The sequence below is a fragment of the Mandrillus leucophaeus genome, unplaced genomic scaffold (genome assembly GCF_000951045.1).
Source record: "Mandrillus leucophaeus isolate KB7577 unplaced genomic scaffold, Mleu.le_1.0 Scaffold188, whole genome shotgun sequence".
NCBI classification, from domain to species: domain Eukaryota; kingdom Metazoa; phylum Chordata; class Mammalia; order Primates; family Cercopithecidae; genus Mandrillus; species Mandrillus leucophaeus.
In genome coordinates this window covers 1,905,637-1,929,329 of record NW_012101898.1, presented here as the reverse complement: position 1 = coordinate 1,929,329, position 23,693 = coordinate 1,905,637, and the positions used below count along the sequence as shown (strand labels likewise).

The 23,693-nt window shown below is 37.7% G+C and overlaps 1 protein-coding gene across 2 annotated transcripts in view; it reads left to right on the top strand.

Moving 5' to 3' along the window:
• The window catches only part of LOC105538241 (taste receptor type 2 member 1), an 89,936-nt gene that overhangs the window by 31,011 nt on the left and 35,232 nt on the right, over positions 1 to 23,693 (top strand). Inside the window, exon 1 of one of the 2 annotated variants that reach the window (XM_011978044.1) lies at positions 21,043 to 21,207. The exons of the other annotated variant lie outside the window; for it this stretch is intronic. The gene's annotated coding sequence lies outside the window, so the exon portion shown is untranslated. Of the gene's footprint in view, positions 1 to 21,042; positions 21,208 to 23,693 lie in introns of those variants that run through there. 2 annotated transcript variants of the gene reach the window in all.

Below are 23,693 nucleotides of genomic sequence, written 5' to 3'. Positions count from 1 at the left end.
GAACTCCTGACCTCAAGTGATCCGCCTGCCTCGGCCTCCCAAAGTGCTAAGATTACAGGCGTGAGCCGCCATGCCCAGCCAGGATACCACATTAGATTTAATTGGCATGCCTCCTTAGTTTACTCTTGACTGTGGCAGTTTCTGATCGTTTTCTTGTCTTTGATGACCTTGGCAGTTTTGGGGAATACTGGTCAGGTGTTTTTGAGGATACTCCTTTATTGGGAATTTTTTTGATGACTTTTTCATGAGAAGAGTGGGGCTACGGATTATTTGAAGAGTGACCACAGAGGTGAAGTGCCATTTTTCATCTCATTTTATCAAAGGTCCATATTATCAACGTGATTTGTGGCTGTTGATGCTGAACTTGATCACCTGTTTGAGGTAGTGTTTTCCAAGTTTCTCCTCTATAAAGTTATTCTTTTTTTCTTCCTTTCCACACTGCAGTTTTTGGAAGATAGTTGCTATGCACAACTCACACTTTAGGGAGTGGAACTTTTGCTCCCCCTTCTTGAGGAAAGAATATCTACATAAATTATTAGGAATTCTTCCACGTGTAAGACTGTCTCTTCTCCCCATTTATAAATGTATGTAATTACTAATCACTTCTTTACACCTCTTTGGACTCATGAATATTTATGGTATGCTTTGGGTTATAGTCCAGTAATGTTATTATGTTTTTCAAATTGGTCACTAAGAACTCTTTTGGTGTACACAATCTTTAAAAACTTTTGGTCGTTGGGAACTTTTTCAGTGGCTCCTGGGTGCCTTTGACAGACTCCCATTAATATGGGGTTTTCCCTTAAGCACTTCCTTACTATCTGACTCTATAAGATACTCTAGGCTTATCATGTATATTTCCTGCCCCAGTACTAGAATTAGCCATTTCTCCAGGGAGCCCTGGTTTCTTCCACTGGAGAATGATATTAGAACCTAAGATCTGGGTGCTAGATGTACTCATTGCTACTGGGGTGTTGTTTCTTTAGACCTGCACAGCTGACACAGCAAGGGAATATAGGGGCATATGCTAACCCTCATAGGTACATGTATCTATAAATATTTATGTGTGTTACCATTTAGATCTATATTAAGCTAAACATGAGGTCATACTGATGTCTCTAGCTCTAATCCCTTTCCATATGTATCATTCTAGCCCCTTCCCCTTGTTTGTTTATAAATTCTCACTTCCACAGTGAGAAGCCTGGATTCTATCATCTGATATTCATTTATTTAATTGTTCGATTCCAGTGTACGTATAAGTAGTATCAGCATTGGTAGCCTTTATTTTTGGTATGTAACTTTATCAACTAGAGTACAGTGTTTATGTGCTGTTCCTGTTGCCTTTTGTTTCACTGACTTTACTCATTTCCAAAGTCACTTAAGTTGAAATTTTTTCTTCTCACCTTTATCAATGTTTAATACATTTGTAGTACAGTTAGATTCTCTGGTCATGGTTTAAATTTCTTCCTGGGATCCCCCAATCTCAAAATGATCTTTTAAATTCATATTCGCTAAGGTTCATTTTTTGTGCTATAACATTCTATGGTCTTTAGAAATGCATAATGTCATATATTTGCTATCACAGTATTATTTAGAATAGTTTTACTGTCCTAAAAATCCCCTGTGCTTCACCCATTATCCTTCCTTTCCGCCTCTGTCCCCTGACAACCACTGGTAATTTTACCATCTTTATACTTTGTCTTTTATAGAATGTCACATATTTGGAATCAGAGACAATGTAGCATTTGCAGATTGGCTCATTTCACTTAGTAATAGGCATTAAAGGTCACTCCATGTTTGTGTGGCTTGATAGTTCATTTATTTTTATTGCGGAATAATATTTGATTTTCTGGATGCAGTGCAGTTTATTTTATCCACTCACCCATTAAAAGACACCATTTTTTTCCATCAATTTTTATTTTAAATTCCAGGGTACATGTGCAGGATATACAAGTTTGTTACATAGGTAAACACGTGCCATAGTGATTTGCTGCACACATCAACCTATCATCTAGGTATTAAGCCCAGCATCCATTGGCTATTCTTCCTGATCCTCTCCCTCCCCCAAGCCCCTCAACGGGCCTCAGTGTGTGTTGTTGCCCACCATGTGTCCATATGTTCTCATCGGTCAGCTCCCGTTTGTAAGTGAGAACATGCGGTGTTTGATTTTCTGTTCCTGTGTTAGTTTGCTGAGGATAACGGCTTCCAGGTCCATCTATGTCCCTGCAAAGGACATAATCTCATTGCTTTTTATGATTGCATGATATTACATGGTGTATATGTACCACATTTTCTTTATCCAGTCTGTCATTGATGGGCATTTGAGTTGATTCCACGCCTTTGCTACTGTGAATAGTGCTGCAATGAACATACATATGCATGTATATTTATGATAGAGTGATCTATATTCCTTTGGGTATATACCCAGTAATAGGATTGCTGGGTCAAATGGTATTTCTCCTTTTAGATCTTTGTGGAATCACCACACTGTCTTCTACAATTGTTGAACTAATTTATATTCCCACCAACAGTGTAAAAGGATTCCCTTTTCTCTGCAAACCCACCAGCATCTGTTGTTTCTTGACTTTTTAATCATCACTATTCTGATTGTCATGAGATAGTATCTCACTGTGGCTTTGATTTGCATTTCTCTAATGATCAGTGATATTGAGTTTTTTTTAATATGTTTGTTGGCTGCATTAATGTCTTCTTTTGAGAAGTGTCTGTTCATGTCCTTTGCCCATTTTTTAAATGGGGTTGTTTGTCTTTTTGTAAATATGTTTAAGTTCCTTGTAAATTTTGTATATTAGACTTTTGTCAGATGGGTAGATTCCAAAAATTTTGCACTGCAGCTTTGAAATCCTGGGCTCAAGCAATCTTCCTACCTCAGCTACCCACATAGTTGGGATTATAGGCATGAGCCGCCATGCCCAACTAGTTGTTTCCATTTTTTAGTGATTATGAATAAAGTAGCTATGAAACATTCACATGTGCGCTTTTGTATGGACATAAGTTTTCTAATCAATTGGGTGAATACCTGTGAGCACCATTACTGGATCATATGACGAGGCCACATTTAGCTTTGTGAGGAACTGTCAAACAGTCTTCTAAAGTGGCTGTACCATTTTCTATTCCTGTCAGCTATCAATGGGAGTTCATTTTGCTCTATATTCTTGCCAGCATTTGCTGCTGTCAATGTTTTGGATTCTTGCCACTCTAATAGGTGTGTAGTAGTAACATAATGTTTTAATTTGAATTTTCATAATGATGTATGATGCTGATTATCTTTTCACATGCTTGTTTGCCTTTGGTTTGTCTAATCTTTGGTGAGGTATTGGTTCAGTTTTTGTACATTTGGAATACAAATGCTTTTTAAGATATGAGGCCTGCAAATTTTTTTTTTAATTCTGTCGTGTCTTTTGATTCTCTTTTTTGTAACTTTATTTTAAGTTCAAGGGTACAAGTATGGGTTTGTTGTTACGCAGGTAAACTTGTGTCATGGGGGTTTGTTGTATAGATTATTTTATCACCCAGACATTAAGCCTAGTATCCCTTAGTTGTTTTTCCTGATTCTCTCCCTCCTCCTACCCTCCACCCTCCAGCAGGTGTTAGTCTGTGTTGTCCCACTCTATGCCCATGTGTTCTCATCATTTCGCTCCCATTTACAAATGAGAACATGCAGTATTTGGTTTTCTGTCCCTGCCTTAGTTTGCTAAGGATAGTGGTTTCCAGCTTCATCCATGTTCCTGCAAAGTCTGTGATCTCATTATTTTTCATGGCTGCATAGTATTGCATTGTGTGTATTTACTACGTTTTCTTTATCCAGTCCATCACTGATAGGCATTTAGGTTGATGCCATGTCATTGCTATTATGAATAGTGCTACATTGAACATACATGTGCATGTGTCTCTATGGTAGAATGATTTATATTCCTTTGGGTAAAAACCCAGTAATGTGATTGCTGGGTTGAATGGTATTTCTTGTTTTGGTCTGTGAGGAATAGCCATACTGTCTTCCATAATGGCTGAACTAATTTACACTCCCACCAAAACTGTTTTTTCATAAGCCAACATTTTAAATTTTAGTAAAGTCTAATTTATCAAAGTTTTCTCTTATGGATTACATTTTCGGTATTGTATCTAAAATCTTATTTCCAAATCCAAGGTTACATAGATTTTTCTCCTATGTTTTCTTCTAGAAGTTTTATAGTACTGCGTTTTATATTTGGATTTATAATCTATCTTGCATTAATTTTAGTAAAAGTTATAAGGTCTGTGTCTATGTTTTTTTGCATGTATGTATACCCAATTGTTCCAGCACTGTTTGTTGAAAAGACAATCCTTTCTTCGTTGAATTAAATTTGCTCCATAGTCAAACTCAACTGAATATTTTGTGTAGGTCTATTTCTGGGCCTTCTGTTATATTCAATTCATCTGTGTGTGTTCTTTCACTCATACCACTCTATCTTGATTGCTGCAGTTTTTTAGTACATTTTGAAGTCAGTGTCAGTTCTCCAACTTTGTTCTTCTTCAGCACTGTATTGGATATTCTGTCTTTGGCATTTCCATATATAGTTTTCTTCTCCTCAACAAAATACCGGCAAACTGAATTCAACAGCACATCAAAAGTATCATAATCATAACCAAGTGGGATTTATCCTTGGGATTTAAGGATGGTTCTATGTATGCAAATCAATTAATGTGATATGACACATTAATAAAATAAAAGGTAAAAATCACATGAAAATCTTCATAGATGCAAAAAATTGACAAAATTTTAACACCCTTTTAGGATTAAATCTCTCAACAAGATAGGAATAAAAGGAATTTATCTCAACATAGTAAAGGCTATATTTAAAACTCTCATAGCTAATATAATATTTAATGGTGAAAAACTAGAAGCTTTTCTTCTAAGATCATAAGCAAGGCAAGGATGCCCACTCGTACCACTTTAATTCAGTGTAACACTGGAATTCCTGGCCAGAGCAATTAGACAAGAAAATGTAATAAAAGTCATACACCTCTAAAAGGAGGAAGTAAAATGATTTCTGTTTGTAGACGGCATGATCTCATATGTGGAAAATCTCAAAGAGTCTGCACACACACACACACACACACACACACACACACACACAAAAGACCTGTTAGAAATAATAAATAGGGCAAGGCATGGTGGCTCATGCCTGTAATCCCAGCATTTTGGGAGGCCTAGGTGGGTGGATCACGAGGTCAAGAGATTGAGACCATCCTGGCCAACATGGTGAAACCTCATCTCTACTAAAAATACAAAAATTAGCTGGGTGTGGTGGTGCACGCCTGTGGTCCCAGCTACTCAGGAGCCTGAGGCAGGAGAATCACTTGAACCTAGGAGGCGGAGGTTGCAGTGAGCCGAGATTTTGCCGCTGCACTCCAGCCTGGGTGACAGAGAGAGACTCTGTTTCAAAAAGAAAAAAAAGAAAAAAGAAAAACAAATAATAAATGGATTCAGTAAAGTTGCAGGGTACGAATAAACATACGAGAATGAATTGTGTTTCTGTATGTATATATTGGAGAATAAGTTTGTTGATATCTACAAAATAACCTGCTGGGATTTTGATTGGGATTAGGATGAATCTATGGATCAAATTGGAATATATTAGCATATTAACAACATTGATTCTTCCAATCTGTGAACATCGAATATCTCTCCACTTATTTTGGTCGTCTTTGATTTATTTCATCAGAGTTTTCTGTACATAAATTACATATATATATTAGATGTATATATATTATTTCAGTTTTGGATGTTATAAGTGGGCTTTTATTTTCAGTATCAAATTTCAATTGTTCATATATATATATATATATAAACTTTGGTAAATTAACCTTGTATCCTTAATCTTGCTATAATGGCTTATGAGCATTATGATTTTTAAATTGTTGATACTTTAAAGTTTTTCACATATACAAGAATGTCAGCTACAAAGACAGTTTTATTTTTATTTTTCTGGACCTTATACACTTAATTTCCTTTTCTTGTGTTACAGCATCAGCTAGAACTCCCAGGATAATCTCGAATAGAAGTGAGGAGAGAGATGTTCTTCCCTTGTTCCCATAATTTCATTTTTAAATAATGAATTTCTGGGTTATGTGAAAAATGGAATAAGAGTTAGAAAGATAGTAGTCTAATCAAGAAAGTAGTATAATTAAGAAATGATCTTCAGGACTGTAGAATTCTAGTTAATATATGTAACTGAATGCATGTATATGTAATTAAATACAGTTACATATATTAAACCCATGTAATATTCATACATCTTTGTGAGGTAGATACTATTATCAGCTCATAATATGGATGACGAACAGAAGCATGGAGAGGTAAAGTAACTTATTTAAGGTTATCTAATTGTGTGGTGGAGATTACACTTAAGCCTACACCATCTGGCCCCAGGTTCTAACCATATATAATTTTTTATATAAACATTATAACAGGGGAAGATTAATTGTATTTGGATTATGTGGTGTGTAGGACCTTGTGGGATGTACTTCTTTGTTTCTTAAGCCATGTGGTTGGTATACTGTTGTTTATCATAATATTCTGTATATCTTTTAAAATATTTGAAATATTCCATAATATGCTACCATAATATACTGCTTCATTGAAGACTGAATGGCATGTGAGCATAGGACCTGACTCTCCAGTAGGTCCAGACATAGCTGGCATATAAAATACAGTTATTGGGGCTATTCCATATTTTTGTTACACGTATGTCTATGCTCAATCCCTGTATCAGCATTGAAAACTAGAGAAGATAGCCATCCAGATGCCAGACACTTTGAGAGGACCATATTGCTGATGTCATGATTTGTGAAGGATCACCTCTTCTCAGAAGTGCATGAACAGATTTCAGCAGAGCCTCCAGCATCTCCTGGCTTAGACAGAGAGGCTGGAGCATTGGGTGGGAGCCAATGGGTGGGTGCAGGGACTGGGCTGCAGCTATTCCTTCCTGCTCACATTTAGGGAATGAGTAGTTGTGCTGGGCCTGGGGAGCAGCCTCAGTTGGTTCAGAGCCATTCCATTAGACAGGGGATGGAGAAGTGCCAACAGGGACAGCAAGAAGAATTTTGTTTGTGTACAGGCGAAATTCCTTGCCCTTATTGCCTTCATTGCTAATCCCCAAGAGAGGGATCTGAACTGGAAAAGCAAACCTCTGGTAACACTAAGCTTTTTCACTCCCCTTTTTCTGGAAAAAACTGTTTTGTTTTGTTTTCCAGCTTCCTTTATTGGTTAAGAAATAAAATATATAATTTTAAAAATCTCTTAAAATACTTACTTTGATTTTTATACTTTGAATTTTGGTATTTATAAATAAAAAATAGTGAGGTTTAAAGAAGCCACTTAGATACAAATATGTGATGATTTTATAACATCTATTAGTGTAGAAAATTATAGGGAAAAGCATAAATAAGAAAAACCATAATGCCTACACAGTTAGGCTTTGTTGTATCTCCTTCCACTGACTTCCTTCTGTGCATATATTTAAATTATGAGCATATTAATGTACCCTTAAGCCTAAATTATTTATTTATTAGCTTTTATTTTAGCTTCAGGGGCACATGTGCAGGTTTGTTATATAGGTAAATTGCATGTCACATGGGCTTGGTGTACAGATTATTTCATTACCCAGGTAATAAGAATAGTAGTACCCACGAGGTAGTTTTTTGATCCTCTCCCTCCTCCCACCATCCACCCTTAAGTAGGCCCCAGTGTCTATTGTTCCCTTCTTTGTGTTCATGTGTAATGAATCTTTAGCTCCTGCTTATAACTGAGAACATGCAATGTGTAGTTTTCTTTTCCTGCATTAGTTTGCTTAGGGTACTGCCTCAAGCTTCCTTCATGTTGCTGCAAAGGACGTGATCTTATTCATAATATGACTGTGTAGTATTCCATGGTGTATATGTACTACTTTTTCTTTATCCAATCTTCCATTGATGGGCACTTAAGTTGATTCCATGTCTTTGCTATTGTGAATAGTGCTGCAATCAACATACATGTGCATGTGTCTTTACGGGAGAATGATTTCTGTTCCTTTGGGTATATACCCAATAATGGGATTGCCAGGTCAGATGGTACCTCTGTTATAAGTTGTTTGAAAATCACCACACTGCTTTTCACAATGACTGAACTAATTTACATTTTAATCAGTTTCAACCAGCAGCATATAAATGTTCCCTTTTCTCTACAACCTTGCCAGCATCTGTTATTTTTTACTTTTTTATTAATAGCCATTTTTACTGGTGTGAGACAGTATCTCATTGTGGTATTGATTTGCATTTGTCTAATTATTAGTGATATTGGGCATTTTTTCAGATGATTCTTGATTGTGTATATGTCTTCTCTTGAAAATGTCTGTTCATGTCCTTTGCCCACTTTTTGATGGGGTCGTTTGTTTTTTGCTTATAAATTTAAGTTCCATGTAGATTCTGCATATTAGAACTTTGTCAGATGCATGGGTTGCAAATATTTTCTCCTATTCTGTAGGTTGTCTGTTTACTCTGTTGATCATGTGTTTTGCTATGCAGACGCTCTTAATTAGATCCCATTTGTCAATTCTTGTTTTTGTTGCAATTGCTTTTGGCATCTTCATCATGAAATGTTTGTCAGGGCCTATGTTCAGAATGGCATGTCCTAGGTTATCTTCAAGGGTTTTTACAATTTTAGGTTTTATATTTAACTCTTGGATTTATCATCAGTTAAATGTTGTATGTGATATAAGGAAGGGGTCTGGCATCAATCTTCTGCATATGGCTAGTCAGTTATCCCACCATCATTTATTGAATAGGGAGTCCTTCCCCTATTGCTTGTTTTTGTTGACTTCATCAAAGATCACATGGTTGTAGGTGTGAGGTATTATTTCTGGGCTCTATCTTCTGTCCCATTGGTCTATGTGCCTGTTTTTGTACTAGTATCATGCTGGTTTGTTTACTGTTATGTGTTGAAGTTGGGTAATGGGATGCCTCCAGCTTTATTTATTTATTTTTTTTGCTTAGCATTGCCTTGGCTATTGGAGCTCTTTTTTGCTTCTACATGAATTTTAAAATAGTTTTTTTTCTGGTTTTGTGAAGAATGATGTTGGTAGTTTGATAGGAATAGCACTGAATCTGTAAATTGCTTTGGGCAATATGGCCATTTCAGTGATATTGATAGTTCCTGTCCATGAACATGGGATATTTTTCCATTTGTTTGTGTCATCTCTGAGTTCTTTAAGCAGTGTTTTGTAATTCTCATTGTAGAGATCTTTCATATCCCCTGGTTAGCTATATTCTTAGGTATTTTATTCTTTTTGTGGCTATTGTTAATGGGATTGCATTATTGATTTGGCTCTCAGCTTGGACATTGTTGATGTTTGGAAATGCTGCTGACTTTTTACATTGATACCGTATCCTGAAACTGCTGAATTTGTTTATCAGATCTAGGAGCTTTGGTCAGAGGCTATGGGGTTTTCTAGATGTAAATCATATTGTCTGTCAACAGAGATAGTTTGTCTTCCTCTCTTCTATTTGGATGCCTTTCTTTATTTCTCTTGCCTGATTTTTTGGCTAGAATTTTCAGTACTGTGTCGAATAGGAGTGGTGAGAGTTGAAATCCTTGTCTTGTTCTGGTTTTCAAAGGGAATGCTCCCAGCTTTTGCCCATTTAGTACAATGTTGGCTATGGGTTTGTCATAAATGGCTCTTATTATTTTGAAGTGTGTTCCTTCAGTGCCTACTTTGTTGAGGATTTTTAACATGAAGTGATGCTGAATGATATCAAATGCCTTTTCTACATCTATTGAGATAATCGTGTTCTTTTCGTTTGTGGTTCTGTTTATGTGGTGAATCATACTTATTGTTTTACATAAGTTGAACCAACCTTGCATCCCAGGAATAAAGTCTACTTGACCATGGTGGATTAGCTTTTTGATGTGCTGCTGGACTTGGTTTCTTAGTATTTTGTTGAGGAGTTTTGCATCTGTGTTCATCAAAGATATTAACCTAAAGTTTTCCTTTTTTGTTGTACCTTTGCCAGGTTTGGGTATCAGGATGATGCTGCCTTCATAGAATGAGTTAGGGAGGAATCCTTCCTTCTTAATTTTTTGGAATAGTTTCAGTAGGAATGGTACCAGCTCTTCTTTATACATCTGGTAGAATTTGGCTGTGAATCCGTCTGGTTCTAAGCTTTTTCTGGTTGGCAGGCTTTTTATTACTGCTTCAGTTTTGGAACTGTTTAAAAAGAAACCTTAGCCAAATTAAATTTAACAGAGTTTATTTAAGCAAAGAATGATTCATGAAGTGGGCAGCCTCCTGAGCCAAAGTAGGCTCAGAGAGATGCCAGTGCAACCAAATGGTGGAAGAAGATTTATAGACAGAAAAAGGAAAGTGATATACAGAAAACAGTAGTAAGGCACAGAAACAGCTCAGCATTTGTCTTATCTAAACACAGTTTCAACATTTGCCCTCTTCGATTGGCCCAAACTCAGTGATTGGCCCAAGAGTAACTTACAGTCTGTTTATAGCTCCATTTTGGTGATAGTTCACTATGTACAGAGAAACCTTTAGGCCAGACTTAAAAAATATAGGGAGGCAGCTTTAGGATAAACTTGATTTAATAGAACTCATTGTTGGCCTGTTCAGGGATTTAATTTCTTCTTGGTTCAATCTTGGGAGGTTGTGTGTTTCCAGGAGTTTAACAATTTCCTCTAGTTTGTCTAGTTTGTGTGCATGGAGGTGTTCATAATAATCTCTGAGGGTTTTTTTTTTATTTCTGTGGGGTTGGTAGTAATAGCCCCTTTTTAATTTCTCATTGTGTTTGTTTTGATCTTTTCTCCTTTTAAGTTAGTCTAGCTAGTGGTCTAACAATCTTATTTATTCTTTCAAAAAACCAGTTTGTAGATTCTTTGATCTTTTACATGGTTTTTTTGTTTGTTTGTTTGTTTGTTTCTTAATTTCCTTCAGTTCTGCTTCGCTTTTAGTTATTTCTTGCCTTCTGACAGCTTTGGGAGTGGTTCAGTCTTGTTTCTCTGGTTCCTCTAGCTGTGATGTTAGTTGTTAATTTGAAATCTTTCTAACTTTTTGATGTGGGCCTTTGCAGCTATAAACTTCCCTCTTAACACTGCTTTAGCTGTGTTCCAGAGATTCTAGTGTGCTGTCACTTTGTTTTCATTAGTTTCAAAGAATTCTTGATTTCTATCTTAATTTCATTGTTTACCCAAAAGTCATTCAGGAGCAGGTTGTTTAACTTCCATGTAATTGTATTGGTTTGAGTGATTTTCTTAGTATTTATTTCTATTTTTACTGTGCTGTGGTCTGAGAGAGTGTTTGGTATAATTTTGGTTGTTTAAAATTTGCTGAGGCAAATTTGCTGGCCATTGTGTGGTTGATTTTAGAGGTACGTGAAATGTGCAGATAAGAAGAATATATATTCTGTTGTTTTGGATGGAGAGTTCTGTAGATGTTCTGTAGGTCCATTTGGTCAAATATGGAGATCAAATCCTGAATACCTTTGTTAATTTTCTGCCTTGATGATCTGTCTAATACTGTCAGTGGCATGTTGAGGTTTCCCGCTATTATTGTACGGTTATCAAAGTCTCTTTGTAGATGTCTAAGAACTTGGTTTACAAATCTGGGTGCTCCTGTGTTGGGTGCACATTTTTTTAGGATAGTTAGGTCTTCTTTTGAATCGAACCCTTTACCATTCTTTCATTCCCTTCTTTGTGTTTTTTGATCATTGTTTATTTAAATTCTGTTTTGTCTGAAATTAGAATAGCAACTCCTGCTTTTTTTGTTTTTCATTTTGTTTGCCAGTGTTTCTCTATGCCTTTACTTTGAGCCTATGGGTGTTATTACATGTCAAATAGGTCTCTTATAAACAGCATATAGTTGGGTCTTGCTTCTTTATACAACTTGCTACTCTGCATTTTAATTGAGGTGTTTATCCCATTTAAATTCAAGGTCAATATTGACATGTGCAAGTTTGATCCTGTCATCATATTATTAGCTGGTTATTATGCAGACTTGATTGTGTGGTTTCTTTATAGTGCCAATGGTCTATGTACTTAAGTGTGCTTTTGTACTAGTCAGTAATGGTTTTTCCTTTCCATATTTATCACTCACTTAAGGACCTCTAGTAAGATAGGTCTAGTGGTCACAAATTCCCATAACATTTGCATATTTGAAAAGAATCTTATTTCTCCTTTTCTTATGAAGCTTAGTTTGGCCAGATATAAAATTCTTAGTTGGAATTACTCTTCTTTAAGAATGCTGAATGTAAGCCTCTAATCTCTTCTGGCTTGTAAGGCTTCTGCTGAAAGGTCTGCTATTAGCCTGATGGGGCTCCCTTTGTAGGTGACCTGTCCCTTCTCTCTGTCTGTCTTTAACATTTTTTCTTTCATTTTGACCTTGGAGGATCTGATGACTAGTGTCTTGGGGATTGCCATCTTGTAAGGTATCTTGCAGGGGTTCTCTGAATTTTCTTGATTTGAATATTGGCCTTTCTAGCAAGGTTGGGAAAATTTTAGTTAAGGATATTTTCAAACAAGTTTTCTAATTGCTTGCTTCCTCTCCCTTTCTTTCAGGGATGCCAATGAGTCTTACATTTGGTCTCTACCTAGTCCCATATTTCTCAAAGTCTTTGTTCATTCTTCTTTATTGTTTTCTTTATTTTTATCTGAGTTATTTCAGACAACTGCTCTTTGAGCTCTGAGATTCTTTCCTCAGCTTTGCAGATTCTGCTGTTGATGTTTGTGTTATATTGTGAAATTCTTAAAGTGAGTTTTTCAACTCTATCAGATCAGTTTGGTTCTTTCTTAATATGGCCATTTCTTTTTTTTTTTTTTATCTCCTGCATCATTTTACTGCGTTCCTTAGATTCCTTGCGTTGGGTTTTAACTTTCTCCGGGATGTCAATGATCTTTGTTCTTATCCATATTCTAAATTATATTTCTGACATTTCAGCCTGGTTAAGAACCGTGGCTGGGGAACTAGTGTGGTTGTTTGGAGGTAAGAAAACACTGACTTTTTGAGTTGCCATAATTCTTACATTGGTTCTTTCTCATCTGTGTGGGCTGATGTTCCTTCAGTCTTTGAAGTTGTTATCCTTTGGGTGAGTTTTTTTTTTTTTTTTTTTTCGTTGATACTCTTGGGGGTTTCTTTGTGGTATAGAGTGGGTTCAGTTGACTGGCTTCAATTTTAGTTTGCTCCTAGGTCTTGGAGGAGCCCTCTTTGATTACTATCTTTATGCCCACATTTCTTCTTTTGGGTGTTCTCCATGTGTCTCCCTCAGGCAGGAACCAAAGCTTGCAGACAGGCTGTATCCTTTCCAGGTCAGCCCAAATCTGCTGTTCAAGAGGGGACAGGAGGAGTATATGGTTATGCCTGCCTGTAGAATTCAGACAAAAGTGAGAACACTGGGCAGGAAGCTCTAGCAGGTGTGCCCCATCTGGCTACAAGAAGTAGGCTGGATAGAGTTGCCCGTCCTGCCATCCAGGTATTTCCAGGGCAACAGGAGGCTGTACCCTTTGGCAAATTCAGGCAGAGATAGAGCCTGTAGGCTGGAAGCTCTAACAGGTAAAGCTCTCCTGGCTATGAGCGGTGGGGTAGGTGGAGTTGCCCACCCTGCCATCAGGGTGTTTTCCTGGACAACAGGAAGTTGCAAGTTGAGGCAGAAGTGGGAGTGCTGAAGTCTAAACTTTTAAAGTCCTGACTGTACTTATGTCTAGTTTAAATGTATTTCTAGTTTTTAACAGAATGCCAGGCACATGGTGTGCATGTATTAGAATTTGTAGAAAAAATGGACTCAAGAAGTCAATAAAAAATATTTCATGCGTTACGTATTTTTATTTTGGAACGTATCTGTTATACTCATATAAGGATCTTTTTTCATCTTTTTTTAAAAAAAATTGCCTTGAGCTTGACTTTTTAGTTAATATCACTGTCTCTACTTTTCTGTGTTTGATTTCGTGTGCCTAGTATATTTTACCCATCACTTTATTTTTAAACCACGTATCATTTTATTTTAGGTGGGATACATTTGGGATAGTATATAATAGAATTTCCTTTATGATGCTGTGAATCTTTTGTTTTGTAATGGAATTCAACTCACATTTGTTGTTGTAACTGATGTTAACCTGTTAGTTTTGCTTTCTTGTTTCTTGTTTTCTGTTTTCTTCTTTCTTTTCTTTCATTTCTCTATTATCTGCAGATCTAGTTTTCGTTTCTTTTGCCCCTACCCCACCCAGCAGTAGGAAGATAGATATACAACCTATTTTTTTCCTACTCTTACTCAGTGCTATGATTTTACTAGCAAATTTGAATCTGTTTTCTGTAAGTATCATCATCAAGGAGAAAATCAGGCTTTCATTCCTCTCAACCATCTGATAAATTCCTGGATGCTTTTTCACTGATGAAGCCCCTTGTTCCTCCCAGATATAATGAATATCAATGAAGATGCTCTGTAGACATTAAGAACATAGCTGTGGATGGCCAGGGGATGTGGCACTTTAGGAGCAGATATGAGTTTCATAGAGCCCTCCCTATCACACATCAGACCTAGCATGTGTTGCTATGTCAACTCTAGTACCCTAGGCCCATCAAGGGTCTTTCAGTCACAGAGATTGTTGTAACTCTTTTTTAATTAGATTTTGATTTTGCTTCCAGTCAGAGCAGCTGCTTCAATAAATAGAACTCTCTCCAAATTCATTTTAAAAACAAAAGCTTTTAAAAATATTTTTAAAACTCTCGCCTCATAATTATTTTCCCACTAGTAATCTGTCTGGAAATAGGCAATATTAAAAAAAATCATGAAGTTCTTGTTACATAACTTTCCTGAATCCAGTTCAACTCCCTGATTGATTAGTAAGTACCTAATGCATATAAATCGTACTCCTTGCCCAAAAGTAGGTTGAAACCTAGCAAGGCTACATCTTAAACTGTTAGCTCAAAAGTGGGGTAATGTTACAATTACAAATATTTCACCTTTTAAAAAGTTGTGAATTATCATGGTATAATAAAATGGGCAAATGCCTTCTACACTGCTGTCCTTTTTCTCTCTTGCCTTATGTTCCTTTATTTTTATTTATTTAACATCTCTTATACAATGCTTATTATATGCCAGACAATGTAATATACAAGCCCTTTCCAAGTATTAAGCCATTGAATTCTCATAACAGCCCTAGAGGCAGACATTGTTTTATACTTATTCTACTGATGAAAGGGCTGAGGATTTGCCTTCAGGCAGGGCTGCCCAGAGGCTGTGGTCTTAGACATCACACTCTCCCTTCTCACCAACGTCTACAGCTTTAGTTTAAGGTGTGTCTTAGAGAGGAAGCAGGACATGGTACAAAGACTAAAACAAATTTGGATTTAAATCCCTGGTCTGTCTCTTACTGATTGTCAATGACTATGGGAAGCAGAATCATGGCCCAAGAACATTCCACGCCCCAATCAGTGGGAACTGAGATGATAGGATGCCACACCCAGGGAAATGTTACTGAACATGGAAAAGAGACTTTGTAGATGTAATTAGGGCTACTAATCAGTTGATTTTGAGATGAGGAGATTATCTAGTATTGTTCAGATGGCCTGGATGTTATCACAGGAGCAGGAGCCCTTAAGAGCAGAGAGAGGAAGCCAGAGAGAACCAAGGCATGAGCAGGGCTTGATATGTCATGGTTTACTCACAGACGGAGGTCATGTGTCAAAGAATGGGACCTCAGTCCTACCACCGTTGAATTCTGCCAACAACAAGGAGGAGCCTGGAAGTGGATCTTCCAGAAAAGAATGTGGCCCAGCTGACACCTTGTTAGAGGCTGAGGAGAGAATCCAGCTGTTCTGTGTTGGACTCCTGACCGGCAGAACTATGAGATAATAAATTGGTGTTTTCAGCTGTTAAGTTTGTGGGACTTTGTTATGCATCTCTAGCTCACTAATACGATTACTTCAGACAAGTTCCTGAACACTGCCAAGTTTGTTTCCTCATTTGTAAAGAGTATCTAATGGTAGGTGTGTTCCCTGAAGATTAAATGAAATCATGGTGCCCGAGACATAGTAAGTTAAATAAATGTAATCACATTTCTCAGGTATAAAAAATGCATTGTAAGGGGGTAACAGTGAGACCTTTAGTTGTGGATGTGGCACTTTATCTGAACTTCAAGGAATAGGCTGAGTTTTGATAGGGAATCCAGATTAAAATTCAATCAGTAAAGAATTGAGAGGAGAGAATCCCACGGTTTATCCAAACCTGTCACATGTTGCATAGAAATACCAATTTGCATTTTAATGGGTGGAAGAAAATAACTGATAGCAGACTGTGGCATCTTCTAGAGGCAACTTTCAGTCCTGGAAAACAGAACAGGAGCAAAGGAAATGGAAATCGGTGTAGAATATATACCGTGGTTTATAGCTGATATGTTCATATAGCTGCCTGGAAGGGGAGGGACTGTGCATGGCTCATTTTTCTTTCTCCCCTGTCCCTTGTACCCTGCATTTAGCACAGAGCTCAAATGTTTCTGCATAAAATGCATCACAGCACCTAAAGGAAAGCATGGTTAAAAATGTACATTTGCAATTGACATCTGATGTATTTGATATAACCTCTGCTTTTCTGCGGAACTCAAAGGAGGCTAGATGGTGAAATGAATTTTCGATAGTGTTAATGCAGAGATAATGGCCCTGCTGGCTTGTTGGGAAATGCCAATATAGAAGAGGTGGAAGGGAAAGCCAGCCTGGGTTGATGAGGGAGGCATGGTATGATAGGGGCTGCTGAGTTTCCCAGGAGTGCCGCAACAAACCACCACAACTTCCGTGACTTAAAATAACAGAAATGTATTATCCCACAGTCCTGGAGATAAGAAGTCAAAAATCAAGGTGTCGATAGTGTTGGTGGTGCCTTTTGGAGGCTCTGAGGGAAATCCTTACCGTACCCCTTCCTAGCTTCTGGGGGCTGTGGGCAATTGTTGGCGTTCCTTGGCTTATAGATGCATTGCTTCAGTCTCTGCCTCTGTCTGTGCACAGCCTTCCCCTCTTCTCTATGTCTCTTATCAGGACACTGGTTGCTGGATGTAGGACTTACCTGGGTAATCCAGGATAATCTCATCTCAAAATTTTTAATCTAATTACATTTACAAACCTCTCTATCCAAATAAAGTTGCATTCACCAGTTCTAGAGATTTTTCTGAGGGTCACATTCAACTCCTTACAAGGACTGCTACCTAAAACTTATTGAGAAATAGCACGTAGCTTTATAAATGTGGGTTGCTAAGAGAAAATAAGAAAGCAAGCTCAGTATAGTGAATTAATGTGGATAGCATATTAAGTTAAACAACAATGACATAAACCTTCCCTAATCTGGGTTCAGGTAAATATTAGTATAATCTTCTACATGAAGTGAAAAGCTTCTTCTTAGAAGAAAAATATTTACATCTCTGAAAAAGTTGAGCTATTATAGGCAGCTGGAATTTATAAATCTATCCTCCTCCACTGCAGACTTACAAATATTCTAACTTTAAAAATAAGAAAATATTAAGAAATGTAATACAATTAAAACATATTTCTACTTTGATTTCAGTTTGTAAAAATTGATTGCCTTAGTTGAGTCTGACAATTTTAGTTGGAGATTGTAGTAATTCAGTATTATTTATCTTGTCATTTTTTCTTTTAGCACATATATTATTTGTAGAATCATCCTTTTTTGCAAAGTTTGCATGAGATTAAGCTAATTTCCAATTATTATCCTGATAACTTTATGAGTTAATATATATAATAATGCTTTATAGTATAGAATAGCTTGCAAGTGTAACGTAGAATTTTATTGACTAAAGAAAGTCACATGACCACATTTAAGTGGATGAAAGTACAACCAGAAGGAGAAAAAGTTAGACTATTTGAGAATAGCCCTAACTACCACAGCTTTGAATTACAAAGAAATGATAATGTACTGACTTCAAAATGACAATTGATTTTTGTATCTACAATTTTGTATCTACAATTCAGTTTGTAGAGACAATCCCTTCATGTCTGATCAAAAGTAATTGGGTATTGACAAGTGAATTCTATTTACATCATTATCTCTGGAACAAATAAGAAAGAGTGTTCTAACACAATTTCTTATGGAAATGACAAAAACACTATGAATCTTCTTGTTCTTTCTTAACTGAGTTATAGTCAGAGAATATCATTTCCAGAACACTGATAGCGTTTTGGGTAGTTCCAAATGTTTGAGCTGCCTGTGACAAACTATTAGATTGATGTTAAGTATGGGTGTGTGTGTGAGAGCTTGCATGTATGTTGTGCTACCTGTTTGAACTATTTATTCATACTTCAGCTCTCTTCTTTTAGGCACCTGTAAGAAATCACCTCCAACTCCCCTGGAGTTAGATGTGGCCGTATGACTTACTTGGAGTTGGCTGGGAGTGACATCTGTCACTCCTGGTTGGAAGTATTTAATTTCCTGCAGGCCACTTCTCTGACATTTTCCCCTTGGTTCTGATAACCAGCACAGCGTGCTCTGCATGGCAGAATCATCCATCCCTTTGCATTCTGGAATAAGCAATAATGGGCAGCAGAGCCCCCAGTGAACCACGATGGCCATGCAGTGGGAATAAAAATAAATCTTTGATATTTGGGGGTGTTGATAGATGATTGAAATAGCCACAAATTCTTCCCACCACCATGTGTGTGCCCTTTTGCAATGTGACTTATTGCTCTTCTCGTCAAGGAATAGATTTTCTTTCTCTACCCTTTTGAAATTAGGCTGGATTTGTGACTTGCTTTCATCAAAGGGGACTGAGAAATGGCAGGGAGGCCATTCTGAGTAAAAGCCTTCTGAGGCTTCACAACTTCTGCTGACTGCCAGCACCCACGTTCGGGCATGTGAATGGATCCGTCTTGGACCATGCCAACCCAGCTGGGCCGCCAGATGACAGCAGCTACATGAGTGACCCCTGGTGAAACCAACAGAAGAACCTCCAGCCGAATCCACTCCAAACGGCTGACACACAGAACTGGGAGGGAGTAAACCTGGGCTGTTTCAGGCACTAAGTTTGGGTGGTTTGTTTGAGGCAGAAGATAATGGCGCAGCATAAACTAGTTTACCCTGATTGGTACACATCTGTGTGCATGTAGTATAAATCTGTGTATATGATTTACGTACACATCCTGATATGTGTATATATATATCTCCACATTAAATTAATTCTTGTCACCAGGCTAGCTAAGGAATGTGATCCAGTTTTTGTTTTATAAACAAGGAAATTCAGATGTTCACTGAAATTCCCCTCATTTGTATCAAGATAATTTAGCAGATGGCTACATTAAAGGGATCTTAAAAATGGACTTGAGGAAATCATTCTCTAACAGCGGATTCTTCCTGTAGACAACTGATATTAAAACCAGATTGTGATGTTGGAAGATCAATATCTTTGTTTCTCTTTCCTTCATCCTGAGGCATTCCAGAATACATTTTTTCAATCAGTGCCAGACGTGATTGAGACCACCTTTAAGGTCAGAAAAGAGAGCATGCATTCACCTTCCAGATTGTGTTTAGGATTACATCACTCCTAAATGACCCTGCTGTGATTAGTCAAGCCCAACTCATTTGGGCTGAAATGCAGCAAGGAAATCTACTGATGCTTTTAATATAGAAAGTTTAGTATACAAAGCTATAGAGGATTGCTTTACCAAAAGAAACGGGAGTTCATGCTAAGAGGCTGTGGCTAGAAATAATAGGATTTGTCAAAGTGGTAAGGTTTTAATTAGAAGGAAAACTTGGATGAAAACTGTGCATTAGTTTTATGTTTCTACCATAACAAATGACCAAAAACTTAGTAGGTTAAAACAACAAAAAATTATTATTCTATAATTCTTTGAGTCCAGTACAGATTTCCCTAGTCTGAAATGAAGGTGTTGGCAGTGCTGTGTTCCTTGAGATTCTAGAAGGAAAAGATCACCTTGTTCATTCAGGTGTTGGCAAAATTTAGTTCCTAGGGGTGTAGGACTGAGGTCCCTATTTGCTTGCTGTCTGTCAAGTGAAGGCTGCTCTGAGCTCCTAGAACGTTTCTCAGATCCTTGCATGTGGTCCCTACATCTCAGAACCAGCCATTCGCACTGAATCCTCATGTTGCTGTCTCTATGATACACCCTGGATTCCCCTTCCAATTTAAGAACTCATGCAATTAGATTGGATCCACTCAGATAATCAAGGGTCATTTTTTTCCTATCTCAAGGTATGTAGCCTTAATCATATCTGCAAAGCCCCTTTTGCCATGTATAGTAACACAGTCACAGGTCCTAGGGATTAGGACAGGGACATCCATGGGGGACTATCATTCAGCCTGCCATAGACTACCCAGAGGCACAGGATGATTGGATGCATGGGTCTTAAGGATGTTGTGACCATTGGGTTTCACTTCCCAGGTTAGTCATCTTTTAGGTATTAGCTCAAAGAACAAACCAATTAAGAAATCTAAGTACCTTGGTGACTAATAGGTGACCTGTATATATATTGTTCTATATAAGGAAGAATGAGTTCATATTTGACCCTATTTTTTGTCTGTTTAGAAATATTTCAGGATTTTCCATAATGCCTTTTAATTATTCTTAAAAAAATATTTTTAACTACCTCATCCTATTTAGGAACTCCTTCAGAGCTGATGAATGCTTAGCATTATTCATTACCCGGTCTTGAGGGACTCACTGGTGAGCTCAGGGCTCAGGGAGGTGAGTCTGAATCTTGGGAGTTTAAGGGTCTTCACTGCAGTGAAGTATTTCCCCACCAACACTTTCCTGATGGTGGGGAATGGTCTTTAAGTGTAGGTGATTGGAAATTACAAGGGAGAAGTCATTAAAGCCAAATCTGTTGGTGTTATCGTGAGAGTCTTGTTCGGGCAGCGTAGTATAAAACGGAATCCAGTAATAAAGTGACGATCTTCTATTGAGTCTGACCCCTTATGACCTAATAAAAATGTTCACGCCATGTGTTTTTCCTTCTAATGTCTTTGAATAGCTAATATTTCCCTCCCCTGTTTCTCATACTGCAATAGACCTGACTGGGGAGCTAAGTGATGCTGTGTGACTCTCTATGTGCCCTTGCCAGCAGCGTGGGCCATCTCTAGGGGCTCTCAAACCGATAGAAGACCTTGGGGTGTGGGAAAACAGCTCCAGAGCTTCTAAGCTGGGTGGATTGTTCCTAGTGAGGGCGGTGAAACCTGAGATCTATTATTAAATGTGGGGCTGTCTTTCTTCTCCCTAGGGCAGCTGGTCTAAGTCTAGAGTGGTAGTCATCATCAGGGATGTGAAAGCATCTTTTCAGAACCCAACCTCACTAACTGCAGTCCCAGAGTCTTGAGAGAGGGATACTACTCACTCCCCTGGGGGGAGTAGTTCATGGGGTCCCTGTGCTCCCCTGGGTCACATGGGTGTAGGGTGCAATTGTCCACTTTGAGAGTCCACCAACTGGTTTTACCCATTTTCTCAGAGGTTATCAAACATTGTGGGTATGAGTCTTGCTAGAAAGACTAGATTTATTCATTAATAACAGACAGATTTATTAAACCTGGATGCCAATTTGCTAATTTGCCACAGGGGATAAAATTTACAGGCATGACAATACTTGTATCCAAGGCAACCTCTTCTAGAAAGGCAGGGTATAGACTGAGAGCAAGGGGAGTGTGAGGATTCTGTGGAATGCTATAGTCATACTGTATCTTCTGTAATGTCTGAAAATGATGCTCTAGTGATTGGAAGACCATGTTGTGCTGTTATGGTGGTTTTACACTAAATGATATTCCTTGGTTTTCCATTTCTCTAGATTCCCAGCAGGCTTGTCATGAGAACACATTGCCTCATACTTGCCACAATACAGTTGAATAAGTAACAGCTTTTAAATTGGATTATCAACTCACGTTGCTGCCAATTATGTGCATATCAATAGCAAGTCATTTGGGGTAAATTAATTTGATCCACGGGTAACTCATCCATTATTGATTATTTACTAGATTTAATTCCAGAACATAACTGGGGTGCTTTATTGCAACACTTACAAGGTACTGCAATCCCTGTTCTACTCTGTGTGCAGCTCTCAGCCAAGCAGCACTGGCAGCACCGGTGAGCTTGTCAAAGAGGCACATTCACAGGCCTTAACACCAACTACTGAATCAGGCTCTCTTGGGGTGGAGTCTAGGAAACAGCTTTGACAAATCTATCAGGTGATTCTTTAAAGTATAAGAGTCATGGTTACAAAGGTTACATAAATGGATTCTAGGGCTATAACGCCTGGGTTTGCATTGTAGATATCCCACTGCAGGCTGCGTGCCCTTGGGAAAATTACTTAACCTCTCTGAGACACAGGCTCCTCATCTGTAAAATGAGATTTAATAATAATCCTTGCCTCACAGAGTTGTGAGAATTGTCTGGTCAATGCATGCAAAGTGTTTTCTGAATACTACCCGGCTAATAGTCAGCACCCTGTATGTGTTAGCTATTATTATTGCTTTCATTCCCGGGGTGATCGATTGAGAATATAGAAGTATCTGTCTTAATTGCTCTGATGTGCCTAGAGCTCAGCATCGGAAAGGTGGGGGGATGAAGGGGAGGAGCCCTGGATTTGGCAGGAAGACTGAGCCACTGTGACGGCCCTTATCAGTTCTAAATCCTTCAGCCAGTCAAGTTTATGTGACTCTGTTTTTTCCCCCAGTCAGATATGTCAGCTTTGTTTTTTAAGTTACAGTAAAATAAACATAACATAAAATTTACCATTTTAATCTTTTTCCAGTGTACAGTTCAGTAACACTAAGTGCATTTACATTGTTGTGCAACAGATCTCCAGAACTCTTTTATTTTGCAAAACTGAAACCCTGCGCTCATTAAGTAACTCCCCATTCCCCACTCCGCACCAGCCCCTGCTGACCACCATTCTACTTTCTGTCTCTAAGAATGTAACTACTCTAGGAACTCCATGCTCCTGAAATCATACAGCATCTGTCTTCATGAGTCCGAGTTATTTCACTCCACTTAATGTCCTCCATGTTGTAGCGTGGGTCGGCAGTTTTCTCCTTTTTGAGGCTGAATATTTCATTGTATGGACATACCACACCACACCTGTCAGTTTTTCAGATCACTTTCAATCCTCTACCTAAACATCATCTTGTCTCTTGTCCTGCTGAGGCTCTATCAGGAGGAATAGTTTAGGCTGATGACCAAAGCAATCAGAGCTGGGTATTTTTAGTAGACCCCAAATGAAACGCTTAAGGGAAAAGGATCTAAGCTAATTGCTTTAATTTTAATCGCCGACTGGAACAGGCTTTTGAGATGTAGCCGATCTAAGTCAAACTTTCAAAGCATATGGTTAGTTTTTTGGTTGTTCAAAATTACATAATTAATTGAATTAATTAAATTGAAATTGAAACTAGGAAATATCAGGTTAGTAAAATGAAAAGGAAAAAAAAAACTCATGTGTAATTTCAGATCCAGAGAAGACACACTAAATTTTAAATGTATGTTTCTGGAAGTTTTATTGTATATTTTGTACTGTATATGTTGTATATTTAAAATTAAAATTAGATCATATTACAATTGTCTTTATTGATAGACTTTTACATTTAACATATTGTGAATATGTTTTTATATCAATGATTGCAAGTCTATATGACACATCATCGTTAATTATTGAATTATATTTTATTGTAA